This window comes from Marmota marmota, unplaced genomic scaffold (genome assembly GCF_001458135.2).
Source record: "Marmota marmota marmota unplaced genomic scaffold, marMar, whole genome shotgun sequence".
NCBI classification, from domain to species: Eukaryota; Metazoa; Chordata; class Mammalia; order Rodentia; family Sciuridae; genus Marmota; species Marmota marmota.
Window position 1 is genome coordinate 5,641,482 of NW_025999977.1, and position 15,268 is coordinate 5,656,749.

Below are 15,268 nucleotides of genomic sequence, written 5' to 3' on the forward strand. Positions count from 1 at the left end.
CTTAACTGATTTTATTTGTGATTCCATAATGAGGCAGCAGTCTGGATTAAAAATGGTTCAGAATGTTCCACCTTTTCACATGAGCAGGGAGGTTATATTTATAGCTAGAGAAAAGGAAATGACTTTCAGAAAACAGAAGTGAGGTAAAGAAACTGCTGATTGTTTCACTCTTATCTTCTCTATTTGAAAGTGGCTTAAACAGTTGGCTATGGTGGTTGGCCTTGACTGGGCTACTTGTTATAAGAGTAGGTAAGAGTCTGTTTACATATCAAATCAGGTTACAGTTCACTTTGTAGGAGAAACCTTTGAACCAAACTTAAAATGGTAGGGAGGCAGCTTTAGGATAAACTTAACAATAATAATAGATATAAATATGTTAACTCATCCTTTAAGAGAGAGTGAAACCGGAGTCTATCTTGTATTTTAAAAAAAAAAATGCCTAAAGTAAAGTGGTTTGGAGGGAAAATAGAAGGGTGGGCAAAAGTTTGTCAGGCAAATACAAATAAAGTTTATAATTTTAATATCCACAGAATCGAATTTAGGCTCCAAATCACTAGATTGAAAAAAAAAATGTTTCCTTTATAAAATTCAAAATGAAAATAAAATAATTAAGATGTAATATCTTCATGTCAAGTAACAAAAGTAAAATATTAAAAAATCAGAAACCATTAAAAGGAAATTCTAACCCTCTTTAGGATATAAGAAATGATAAGTTTCTCCCATCCTAAAAATGAGATACAGCTGGGATAATTTAAAAATAAGTAATCCGTTTCTTGAACCTAGCAGAGCTAAATTCCAAGGTAACCTACTGAACTGAATTTTTAAATTTGACAAATTCCTCTAAGGACAGAAGGAACACAAACTGCTTCAATTTTGGCAGAGCACAAAAGGAAGAGGCAGCCTCTGTAAAAGCTGCTAATTATGCTCTATTTTTGTCATCTTTTTTTTTCTTTTTACCTGTCTTCATTTGGAGTAACTGCACACAGTATTTTAATGATGCTCTTTTTCCACTATTGGCTTCTTACTTTTACATTTTTAATTTTTTAAAATATTTCCCTCTAGGTTTTTTTTTTTTTTTTTTGGTTCCAGGAATTGAACCCAATAGCACACATGACTAATGAGCCACATCCTCAGCCCTTTAAAAAACTTAAAAAAAAACCAAAACAAAACAAAACAAAAAAACTTTAATTTTGAGACAGGGCCTCTCTAAATTGCTCAGAGCCTTGCTAAATTGCTGAGGCTGGCTTGGAACCTGAGATCCTCCTGCCTCGGCCTCCCTAGCCACTGGGATTACAAGTGTGCACCTAGCTCCCTCTAGGTTTTTAAAAAGATATCTTTAACATCTATTTTACCTAATTCTTATGTATAATGTAAGAAACCTAGAGCAGTACACTTTGATTTCTTTCCTTTAATACTTCAACTCTCATAGTATATTTTAGTTCTACATATTTTATTATCGCATAATACATGGTCAGCATTTTGCTTAAGATGGTCAATCATCTTTTCATGAATTTGCTTACCTAAAAGAACCTTAGAAAAGAAAATCTGAGTAGACCAATTACCACAGAGAAATAAAAATTATAAAATAACTATCCCTTTAAAAGAACCAGGCTATGAGAACTTCAAAAATTATTTCTATAAGAATAATCTCATGCTATTTAAATTATTCCAAAGTATAGTTCAAAAAAAGGAAGTCTTATAAATACTTTAATTATAAAGTAGCCATATCATTGATACCAAAGTATAAAATAAATTTCATACAAGAAAGAAAACCAGTGACCAATTTGACTGAAAAAAAAAATTCCCAAGTAAAATATTCACCAACAGTCCAGCAGCATATTGTAAGAATAATACAATAAGATGACTGATTAGGGTTAGATTATTCTAGTATTACAAGGATGGTTCAATATTAGGAAATCTAATAATATAAATCTAAAATTAAAAACAAAAAACAAGAATAAAAACCTAACATTGTCATTATATAAGTTAGGCAACAAGTTTACCTGCTGTGAGAAAGACTCCAAATGACAGTGGCTTAAATAAAATAAAAATTTATTCTCTCTCCTGAAATAGACTGAGCATACACAGTTCAGTAATGACACATTGACTCCCTAGACTCCTAAAAATTAGAGGATTCTAGTAGTAAATAAAGAAAGGAGAACAGATACTAGACAGTATTAAATAATATCTACCATAGTCACTTCTACCAAGGATGATAATAAGGCATTTGAAAAACACCACAGCAATCCTTGAATTTTTTAAAAAAAATTAACAAGATAAATAATACAATAAAAATCATTAGCAGGACTCATACCTCAGTCTAAAGGCTTGAAGTGAAGTTTAAACATCTCCATTAACTTCATTAACAAGACAGGATTGCTCAATTATTATTCAACAATATTATTACTAATCAATACAAAATAAACACATACATATAAGAGTAATAAAATTTGTAAAAGAGGACAAGAACTTATCAATTGTTTATTTGTTTTTTACTTATTTAATTTTGGTAACTGAGATTGAGCCCAGTGGTGCTTACCCACCCAGGTACATCCTAGCCATTTTTAAAATTTTGAGGTAGGGTCTTGCTAAGTTACTTAGGGCTTTGCTAAATTGCTGACACAGCTTTGAACTTGGAATCCTCCTGCCCCAGCCTCCCAAGCCACTGGGATTACATCATGTACCATTGCACAAAACATTAATTGTTTATAGATACCACACCTTAAAACTATGGACTTCAAATAATATTTGTTCTCTCATTATCACATGAGTTACCTAGGCAGTTCTGCTTTGCTCTCGAGCAAATCAAGGTCTCTATTCTAAATCAGCAAGTCTTAATCATCGAGTCTCATATGAGATTGTTTACACTAGAAAATGTTTAAATTTGGAGAAACATTTTCAGTACATGGTCAATTTTATCTGTAGGTCTTTGGAGGTTTATGCTCATAAGTTCCCTCTTAAAAATGGATACTTAAGAAGAAAAGTAGGATATTTAACTTGTCCTCTTTTAACAAAATGATAAATATGTGTTCCAAATCCAAGGTTTTTGCAGTTAGGTTTCTAAACTGACTTTCTTAACTTGATTCACAAAGAATTATTTCAACTCATGCATTTATGCATTTTCAGTGCAGAAGCAGAGAAATGAAAATGGTATATGTATGAATCACTACGGTTGACATGACAGGAGAAAACTGGGAAGTTTTGATCATATTTAAATATTTTTCTGTGAGCCATTGGAATTGATTATTTGTTGTTATTTTAAGCTTAATTCCAAAATTTTAGATCTTTTTTTAAGGACACATAAAACTGTTCCTATGTTTCATCCCATAAGCTGCTTAAAGTATTTGGCTCTCTTTGAAGTGGAATATATCCAACTTGAAACCAAAAAATGTGAGAGTTATGTGAGATTTCAGTAATACTTTCCAAAGGTAATCCATCCCTTTCATCAGCAGTATTCTGTCTTCTATCAAATACAAAGACCATGTCCAACATTTCAAAAAGAGGCAAATGTGCTTGTGACATTATATAGTCATTTGGTGTTGAAAGGAACTATGTTATTTCTTTCTATATCAGAAAACAAAGGATATAAGTCTAGAATAATGATAAGAACTTAAAAAAAAATCAACGACCAATGTAAGATTAAAAAAATGTTAATTTTGTCTGTCTCGTATTTCTTCCTTTGAGAAACTACCCCTCTTGTATGTCAGATGATTTTGGTAGGCTTATCAGTTAAGGGTTTACTTTCCTGACCCAAATTGCAAAGCAAGGAAAATCAGATTTTGTTTGGTAATTGAGATGGGAGGTGGAAAATAAAGAGGGAGGGGGTTCCCTTGTTTCTTTGTGAGAGATTGAGCTTAAAAGCCATGTACATAAGGAATGCTAGTATCCATTTTTATTGATATGTAGAGGAAACCTGGCTAGAGGTGGAGTTACTAGAGAGAAACAGAAGTGAGAAAAAGATAGACAGAGACAGATGGAAAACCCCAGGACATCATTTGGGCATTGGAACAAGTTATATATACCTAAAGCACAGAGTATAATAAAGTAATTGAAATATGAGAGTAAAATGTTTGTTTCATTAAATAGTTTTCCACTATTTTGAGAGCAAACCTATTTTCTGTATACCACTTTAAAACTGAAAATTTTAAAATATAAATACCATAAATCAATAGCCTTATACCTCTTTTTGTTTGTCATACTCATTAGAACTGTAAGAATGCACATCATGAAAGTCTGAAGTTCTGTTTCCAGCATTACTATCCTTGTACAGTGATGTTTGTACAATTGTTTGAATATTTTAATATATCTTGTCCACATTTTACAAAATTAGCTGGCTAGAAAACTGAATAAAGAATGTAACAAACATGCTTAATATTTATGTGTTTAGATAACTTTAAAGAAAGTTCAAAAACAAACCTTCTTTAAAGTTTACTGTCAGTTTATAACTCTTCAAACCTCACACATATTCCCTATGTGTTTTATGAAAAGAAAGACATTAATTGTAGGTAGTGTTAAGACAATAAATATAGCTCAAATAAGACTAAATATAACAAATCAATTACAAAAACAGACATTTAAAAGAAACCCATACTTTTAACAGCTTCTATATCCTGATATACTATGTTTATATCTAAAAGATTTTTGGCTTATCCACTTTTATAAAGGAAGAAACATTTGATGAAATTTTAGAGTATTGAGAGTTACAAGAATAAAAACAAAAGTCTCTACCGCAAGATGAATCCAAATCAATATGTTGAAATAGAATGTGTATAATAATGGAATTGGATTACACTGAAGTATGACATTGACTACTCTGTTCATATCCAAGATTGTAGTATCAGCATAGAATTGAATATGAGAGCCTAAACAAATAGTAATAAATTAAGTAATACTGAAACAATATATTATAATTTAATTCAGAATGTATTTTAAATGATAGTAATATTTGTATAACCTCTTTTTAATTTTAGGTAACTTTAACCTTTAGATAACTCTTTTTAGGTGGTTGAAAAACTGAAAAGGTAAAAGTTTGAATATTTTAAGTAATTTTTATTTTAGGTTAATGTATGTATTAAATAAAATGACATAGGAACATTATCCAGCAATGTTATAAATAAAGTTATTCAAAAAATTGTAAAATGAATCCTCTACCACAAAGCTTATAGGTTATTGCTATCTCAAATCATGGCAAAAAATGATACTATTTCTGCTATTTTTAACATAAAACATATATACTATAATCAGTATTTTCCGGGAATATAGATATATACAAAAACTAAATTAGGAAGTGATTATTACAACAAAAAGTATATATTTTTTTTACAAATGAATAATCCATAGAATTCCTATAAATGCCAATTATCCATTATGTATTCTAAATTTACATGCAATCTTTCCAGGAGCCATCTATTATATCAAGTTATATAATGAAAGCCTCCTAGTTAAAATTTAGTATAGAATTGAAGCATTATGATTTTCAAAATATATTAACAATAGTAGCACAGACACACAAAATATGTTTTTGTAAATACACACATCTATGTAATTCAAATGAATCTTTGTTTAAAATCACAGAACTTGAGGAGACTCTAGATACATAATTTAAACCTTTCATTACACAGTGAGTAAATAGATGATTAGAGAACTGTATTTAGGAAACTAATGGCAAAGCCAGAAGTTTCCTAGCTAGTTGAGATATTAGCATTTTTTTTTTTTTGATCTGGATGTATTGTTATTTTGGGCCTTTGCAATAACATGTTTACATCCAGATTGGGAACTTCTCATAAGAAGTCACTAAACTATTTGTTTCTATTTAAAACTGGCAGGTTTTTGTCTTTTGTGAAGTAAAAGTGGTGCTGGACAGGGCCTCCATTAGATAACAAAGAAAAACTCTGGACAAAATTAAAAGGTAAATTACTTGAGGGCTTCAGAGAGTAAAAGAAAGTAGGCTGAATTGGGAGGGATGCTAAAAACTTGAAGGCAGCAACCCTTAGAAAGTAGTTATCCCTACTTAAAAGATTTTGCCTGCAATTCACAAATAGTTGAGGAACAGTCCAAAGTGGCTAAATTATCAAGAGAAAGTCTACCATTTTTTTCTGTTCAGAAGAACTAGGATAGTGGGTGGCCGAGAGGAAATATCAGAATGGAAATAATTAGATGAAGACAATTTGAATTCTGTTTATGAACTGTACACATTTCTAGCTGATGCTTCAACTATATGTGTACTGGGCTGACTGAAAGGAGTATGAACTCCACATTATGTACCACCACAAGGATGGCATCCTGATTAGGATAAGTTGTACTTAATGTATGTGTAATATGTCAAAATACACTCTACTGTTATATATACCTAAAAAGAACATAAAACAGAAAAAAAGAAAGAAAGGAGTATGAGTTGAGATCTGAGCTTCTACCTGCCACAGTCAAGATAGAATCCTCTGTTTGAGTCCAACCAAGTTACATGTCCACTACAACAGAAACACCAACACTCTTCAGAGGAATATAACCAAATCTAAATTCCTACAATATAACCAACACACTATCTAGAATACAATCCTTTATCATTTAACATATAAACAGCCATGAAATAGAAACTATTCTCCAGGGAAAAGATAATAGAAACAAACTCTAGGATGGTTATTTCTGAGGCAAGGACTTTAAAGCAGCTTTAAAACTATGATGACATATATGAAAATATGCTTTTCAAAAAATGTTGGAAAGTAGCCAAGAAACTATGACAAAGTTTCAAGTGAAAATTTTAGAATTAAAAATGTAACATTTGAAATTTTAAAATTAATGGGTTAAATAGCTGCATGATTATGATAAGGTAAAAGTTAAGCTAAAGATAAGTTGAATATCTAAAAGGTGTTCCACCTAAATAACAGGGGAAAAGATATAAAATATGAAAGTGTTAGATACTCATAGTAATGGAGAAAGAAATTGGAGTTTTGGAAAGAAAGGAGAGAGAACAGGACACAAAACCTATAGGAAGAAATAATGACTCAAAAATTCTAAAATTTGGTGAAAGATATAAGATTTAACCAGTTCAGAGAATCTGAAATAGTCTATGAAGAAAACTCAGATTAAATATATTATAGTCATTGTGCTGAATAATGAATCTAGATAATTTTTATCATATGAAGTTAATGTTTATTGATTTTAAATTAAATAATTATGAGATATAATTAAGGTGAAAAATTTTGGTCTTGAGTTTTTATTACATATTTATGCACAATTTTGGGTATGTATAGGATATTTTATTATACAAAGTGCACAAATAGAATAGTATGTAAAAACTGAGGAAAATAATTTTCGTTGTGGTATTCCTCAAAATTACATGATTTACTGAAACTTATTAGAATAAAAAAACCCATAAAGACTTTTCATCTTATATACTGTTTTATGTAACATTCTGTTTATACTTCATATTCCATTTTATATACTGCTTTTATTATTTCATTTGCCCAATGTCCAAATTCAGGATGCCTTCTTAAAATAAAAATTGAAAATCAGAACAATATTTTTAGAGAAATATTCAAATTCAATAATAAGTCTTGTTAGTGCAATCTTGTTCCAAAACTTTTTGAGTCCCTTAGAGAAAACAACAAGGGAAAACATATCTGAGATGTAGATTAATGGAGTAAAATAAAAGACACAGAAGCAAACTCACACAAATAATTAATCTACATCTGTTTTTATGCCAATACTATGCTGTTTTTGTTATAGTGCTGTAGTATAATTTGAGATCAGTAAGTATAATGCCTCTAGTATTGCTCTTATTGTTCAAAATTGCTTTGGCCATTCTAGGTTTTTTATTCTTCCGTATACATTTTGACTATTTTATCTAGTTTTGTGAAGAATGTCATTAGTATTTTGACAGGGACTACATTGAATCCATAATTTATTTTTTTGTAATTTGTCCATTTTAGTAATAATAATTCTGCTATCCAATAAGATGGGAAGTCCTTCCATCATCTAAGTACAGGACCATGGCACTGGCTAATAGCACAAATTTGACTTCTTCCTTTCCAATGGATATCCAATTTATAATTTATTTCCTTTTCTCACCTAATTACTCTGGTTAAAATTTCAAGTACTATATTGAATACGAATGGTGAGAGAGAACATCTTCTCTCATTTCTTATTTTAGAGGAAACATTTTAAGCTTTTCCTAATTTAGTATGATGTTGTTTTGGGTTTTCCAGATATAGCCTTCATGATTTTGTGGAAAGGTTCCTCTATCCCTGGTTTCTTGTTTTTAACATGTATTAGTGCTGAATTTTGTCCAAAGCTTTTACTATGTCTATTTGAGGTGATTATTTGATATTTTATTTATGTGATGAATTATGTTTATTGATTCAGATATGTTGAACAATTCTTGCATTGTTGGAATGAGAGCAACTTGATCAAGACATATCATCTTAATGTATTTGAATATGTATTTATAATATTTTATTAAGGGTTTTTGCATCTATAGTCATCAGGGATATTGGTCTGTAGTTTTCTTTTCCTTATCTGGTTTTGATATCAGGATGTTACTGCTTTTATAGAACAAATTTGGGTGTATTTCTCCCTTCTTGTTTCTATTTCCAAGAATAATTTGAGGAGCATTGGCATTAATTTTTTGAGAGTGTGGTAGAATTCATCTGAGAATTCAATGGTCATGGGTTTTCTTTGTTGGAAGGCTTTTTGTTAGTGACTCAATTTCATTGCTTGATATTGGTCTTCTATATTCTTTTGGTTTTCTATATTCCTTTGGTTCAATTTTGGTAAGTGTTTGTATCTTGAAGTTTGTCCAATTTTTATTTTTCCAATTTTTGGGGACATAATGTTTCAAAATCATTCCTAATGATCCTTTGGATTTCAGAGATAATATCTTCTTTTCCACGTATAATTTATTAATTTGGTTCTTACTCCCCGCCCTCATTTTCATTAGTTTAGCTAAAGTTTTACCAGTCACATACATCTTTTCACAGAATCAACTCTTGACTACATAGATACTTTGTACTTTTATTAATTTCTTTTTCATTAATTTCAGCTCTGACCTTAATTATTTCATTCCTTCTACAAGTTTTGGAATTGGTTTGTTCTTGTTTTTCTAGGACCTTGATATCATCATTAGGTTGTGTATTTGGGATATTGCTGAAGTTTTTTTTTTTTTTTTAGAGAGAGAGAGAGAGAATTTTTTAATATTTATTTTTTAGTTCTCGGCAGACACAACATCTTTGTTTGTATGTGGTGCTGAGGATCGAACCCGGGCCGCACGCATGCCAGGCGAGTGAGCTACTGCTTGAGCCACATCCCCAGCCCTTGCTGAAGTTTTTTAATGCAGGCATTCAGTGCAATAAATTTACCTCATAGAACCACCTTCATAATATTCTATAGATTTTAGTATTACAACTCTGTCATCATTTGATTCTAGGAATTTTAAATTTCTCCCATGATTCTTTCATGATCTATTAATAGTTGAAAATGCATTGTTCAATCTTCATGTGTTTATGTTTTTATAGTTTTTCTTGCTGTTGATTTCTAATTTCATTAAATTATGATTCAAGGGAGCATATTGCTTTCTTTGTGTTTTCTAATATTTGTTTAATGACGTAAAATATGACCCATTTTGGAAAAGATTCCATGAGTAGATGAGGAGAAAGCAAATTTGGCTATTGTCAAATGAAATATTCTATAGATGTCTATTAGGTCCATTTGATTTATAATTTTTTTACGTCTGAATATTCTTTATTAAATTTATGTTTGGATGACCTATCTATTGATGATAGAGTTACCTGGAAATCACTGTTATTGTATTGGGATCTAAGTCCTTTGAGAAGCATTAGTTTTATGTAGTTAGGTGCACTGATATATGGGGTATAAATATTTATTCTCATTCCATATTTTTGTTGTTTTTCTCCCTTTTCCAGATGAACTGACCTTCTTTTTCTCTTCTAATTTGGCTTAAAATTTGCTTTGTTGAAAATGAGAGTTGCTACTCCTGCTTCCTTCCAGTCTCCATTTGCATGGAATATCATTTTTCATCCTTTCACTTTCAGCTTGTGGCTGTCTTTGCCTGTGAGATGAGTCTATTGGAAAAAACACGTATTTGGGCCTTAGTTTTTAATCCACTCTGCCAGTTTATGTCTTTTAATTGGAGAGTTGAGGTCATTTACATTCTAAGTTATTATTGGAAGGTTTTGATTATTCCCTCCCATTTTATTTCTAATATTTAATTTGCTTCTAATTCTCATTTCCTTAACTAACTTTCTAATGAGTTTTGTTTTTTTAGAAGCTCTGGTATTTATTTTTAACGTTCTCTGTTTAGTATGTCTGAAAGTATTTTCTGTAATGCTGGCTTAGTATCATAAACTCTTACTTTATGCTTATCTTGGAAGGCTTTTATTCTACTTCAGTATTACTAGATATAGCAATCTTGGTTGGCAGTTATTTCCTTTATGGCACAAGTCCTCCTGGATTTTAGAGTTTCCATGGAGAAATCAATAATTGTTCTTATTGGTTTGCCTGTAAATGTGACCTGACATCTTCCCTCTGTGTTTTTAAAAATTCAGAACTTTTTTTTTTTGTATGTTAGGCATTTTAATTAGGCCATGCAGTGGTTACTTTTTATCTTGTCTACTTGGGGTTCTACATGCACCCTGTATGTGGATGCCCATCTCATTCCTAAGATTTGGAATATTGTCTGCTATTATTTCACTGAGAATGTTTTTAGTGTCATTAGCCTATAACTCAGTTTCCTCTTTGATTTCAATGATTTTTAAGTTGGGCTTCATAATGTTGTCCCAGAGTTTTTGTATATTCTGACCACAGTCTCTCTTTTTTATTCCCCTCCTTTACTGCCAAGTGTTCAAGTTCATATGCCTTATCTATAAGACCTGAAATCTTGTCTTCTATGTAGTCTAATATATTAGTGAGATTTTTACCTGAATTTTTAATTTTATTCTCTTTTTGTATTCCTTAAAGCTTCTTTAATTCATTAATGTAGCAATCAATTTTTTATATTACTTTTGGAGGCATCTTGTAGGTTAGTTTCCTCATATTTTCTGATGTCCTATTTTGCACATCTTTTTCCTGTTCCTTTTTATATGGGATTTTTTAGTGAGTAGTTATCTGTTTATAAGAGCTGGTTTGGAGTAATATCTCAGTTTCAACACATCTAATCAGCAGAATCAAAGTATTAATTTTATTTTATTTATTTATTTATTTATTTTATTTTTTAGATTTTATTGTTGGTTGTTGAAAACATTACATAGTTCTTGACATATCATATTTCACACTTTGATTCAAGTGGGTTATGAACTCCCATTTTTACACCGTATACAGATTGCAGAATCACATCGGTTACACATCCACTGATTTACATATTGCCATACTAGTGTCTGTTGTATTCTGCTGCCTTTCCTATCCTCTACTATTCCCCGCTTCCCTCCCCTCCCCTCCCCTCTTCTCTCTCTACCCCATCTACTGTAATTCNCTGGTTGGGTCTTTTAGTCACAGCAGCAAAAAAAGCTGACTAAACCAAGCACCCTTTCTTCCTCTCTACTCTGCAGATTGATTGCTACCTCACCCTGAATTTCTTCCCAGTCCATGATGCAGGCTCATTCCTATGCCCAGACTGACTCATGGCATGGGCATCCACTGATCCAGTGAGAAGTAGAGACCACGTGGCCATTTGGTCTTGGGTATTCAAAAAGCAAGCATCTCAAGAGCAGGGAGAAAAAATAAACAGAAAAAAAGATTAAAAAACCAACAACCCAAAATCCCAAAAGAAAACCAAGGGATTCCCAATCTGCTACTTGGGAACTTTAATAAAAAGAGTCCCTCCACACTGTTATTGCTTCCCCACTCCAACTACTTCTGCTGGGGAGTGCTGGGTCTCTCTGCCACAAAGAGAGGCAGGATTCTGTCCTATGTAGGCTCAGCTCAGCATTTCTGAGCTTATTTTCTGCTCAGCTCGTAAATTTGTGATCAGAGTCCATTTTTCTTAAACTCAGTGGGAGAATGTCTTTCAGCTCATTAGAGGATAATTTCCCCTAACTAACTGAACCATAGCACACCCAACACAGTCACTGTCTGTTGTCTTTATTAAATTTTTTTTCTATTCTAGAAATCAATATTTTTGGTTTTCATCTGGTTGCTAGCTCACTGAGTTGCCTAATGGAGTTTTTCCACTGTCTTCCTACCTCAGTTTGCTGTTTTAATTCAGTCTTGGGGAGCTGCTACAAAACTTTTGATTCCTCTGACCTGCCATTTTTTCCCATGCTCTTTTGGTTTACGTATTGTTTTTGAAAAAACAGAAGAAATATTTTGAGATTTTAATTGAACCAAATTATTGATGCAATAATTTTATTTATTGAATTTTCCAAATATTTCTAAATATCTATTACATAGATGAAAATTCAAAAACCTTTTGATTATAAGCTTTTAAAAAAATGTGCAATATTTACATTAAAGAGAACTTCAGACCTACCTACATGGCAATCGGTTTAGTGCAAAATCAAGTAGAAGACTAAGAAAATTGTTAATTCCAGTGCTAGCTCACTGATGAGATATTTATAAAGGGCATACTCTTTGGGAGCTTCATATTAGCTTACATATTAGTATAAATCCCTAGGATCTCTGAGGGCTCCCTTTCTCTTCACTAGCAGGAACAAATGGTTTTACACCATCAATTAGAAGTGTTTAGTCTAAATATGAACTATGGTATCAAGTAAGCAAAAATACTCACTTATTCCATGATGTGACAGAATAACTGTTCAGAATAAGCTTCAACTAGACTTAACTCTCCTCAGAAGGGAAGTCTGGGTGAATTCTATAAAGCAATAGACCCTGATGCTTTATTCACAAAGACTGAACTAAGCATAACCGTTTCTTACATTTGAAGACAGTAACAACAAAAACAATCCTACTCCATTACTATTACCAATCAAAACAAGAGTATTGGAAAGTGTGCAGTTTTTTTTTTTTTTAATTTGGAGTAATATTCCCATGGCTTATTTCCTATCTTTTCCTCACTTTTTTATTCTAATATTCTTTTCCATTGTCAGATATTCATCAATATTTAGGAACTGTTTCAACTATTTCCAGACTCCTCAGACAGAAATGCAAAAATGTGTAATTGGCCTAACACATTATAAAGAACATTAAAAATCATTCAAGGGGGGGGGGGGACTTCCCTTCTAGTGTATTAGATAATCATACAAACTTTTCTTCTTTCTTAATACACTGAAATTCATTGATTTTCAAATTAAAACCCTGTATTATTGTGATAAACCCTATTTGTCAGTTGTACTTTTGTTGTTATGGTTAATAAACTTTTGCCTTTTTGGTCATGATGCATTCTTCTTCTTATGTTAGATTTGCTAAAAATTCATTTATCAAGTTTTGCACTTATTTAATGAGTAATATTGTCTGAAGTTTTCATCCCCATTTCTAGATTTGCATATCAATGTAAGCCTCACTTCAGAATGAGTTGAGAAACACTATCCTCTTCAATTCTCATGAGATTAAGTAGAATTGGTAACATTCTCCCCAAAATGTTTGGTAAAATACACTAGGAAAGCCTAAATTTTTCTTTATGTGAGGATGTTGAAGACATCAATTTAAACAATATTGGGTTGTCTATGTACTTTCTTCTTGAGTGAATGGTGGTAACTTGACTTTGAAGAAACTTTCCATTTCATTATACTATGGAATTTGTTGGTGAATATCATTTATAATTTTATATCATCCTTTCTTTGCAGTCTATTGGTAATGTGTAGGTTTTTAATGTTTCTTTATTGACTTTGAATGATTTTCATGACTTTTACTTGAAAATCATTGATTCCTGCCTCCCTACCTTTTTAGTGTTTCATCAAATCAGCTTTGACCTTATTTTCTTTCTTCTACCTTCTTTGATTTAATTCACTTTTTCTACTTTCTTAGGGCTAAGATCATTAACTGGAGGCCTTATTTTTTTAATGTGTACTCCCCTAAGCACTTGTTTAGCAGCACACTTCATTCTAGTGTTGTTTCCATTTTCATTTTAAAATTGCTTAAATTTTTTTCTTCATAGTTTCTAGAGATGTCCTTTCCAAATATTTGAGGATTTTTCTAGGAATCCTTTTGTTATTGATTTCTAATTTAATTCCATTGAAAGCAGAAAATGTACTTCGAATGACTTGAGATTTCCAAAATGAGACTTATTTTATGGTCCAAAATATGGTCGATTTTGACAAATGTTGCCTGCGTATGTGCATTCTTCTATTGTTGGGTGTGGAGTGTTCTATCATATCATGTACTATAGTACTATTTTACCTTTGCTGATTTTCTACCTATTTCTCAGATTATATTTAGGGACTTGTCAATTTCTCTTTTCAGTTACCAGTGTCTATTTCATGTTTATTGAAGCTGTCATAAAAAAGATGCATAAAAATTTGATTCACTAAATCATCATGACTTTCATCTCAAATAAAAATCTTTGTATAAAATCTAGTTTGTATAAAATTAATAAGCCAGTCAATATTTCTTTTGGCGAATGTCAGCAAAATCTTTTCCATCTTTTTAGCTGAATCTACTTTGTGTTTATATTTAAAGTATATTTGTAGGCAGCATATACAGTCATGCAACATATACAATCAATGAGGGACTGCCCATATTGATTTGATGGTTATCCCGTAAGATCGGATCACCAAATGACATCATAGCCATCTTATTCTGTGCATGTGCACTGTGGTGTTCACACAATTATTTTATCACTTATGCATTCAGAACATATATCCCCATTGATAAGCAGTGTGTGACTATAACTTGGTCTTTAAAAAAAATCTATTTCTGAATTTTATTTGAAATGTTTAGACTATTTATCTTACACATTTATTGATGTAATATGATAGATTTTACCCTTACAGAGTTAGATTTTCTACTTGTTCCCTTTGTTCTTCCCCCTCCCCTTTTGCTCCTCTTCTAGAAGTTTCTGTTTTCCCATCTTGGATTACTAGACATAACTGTGTTATTTTAGTAGTTGCTTTAGGGTTTACCATATGATTCATCAATTTATCAGTCTATGCATTCTATTTTCATACACTTATGTTGTACTATTTCATGCCAAGTATAAAATGTTTACCACATACAGGCAGTTGATGCTTTGCCTGAGAATGAAGGACCATAGAAATGACCATGAACGCTTAAACTATACAAAATAAACTTAATATATACAGGAAAATTAAGTTGTTCTGGGACTTTTTAAAATGTCTTCAAAAAACTAAAAGCTCTCAGTCAG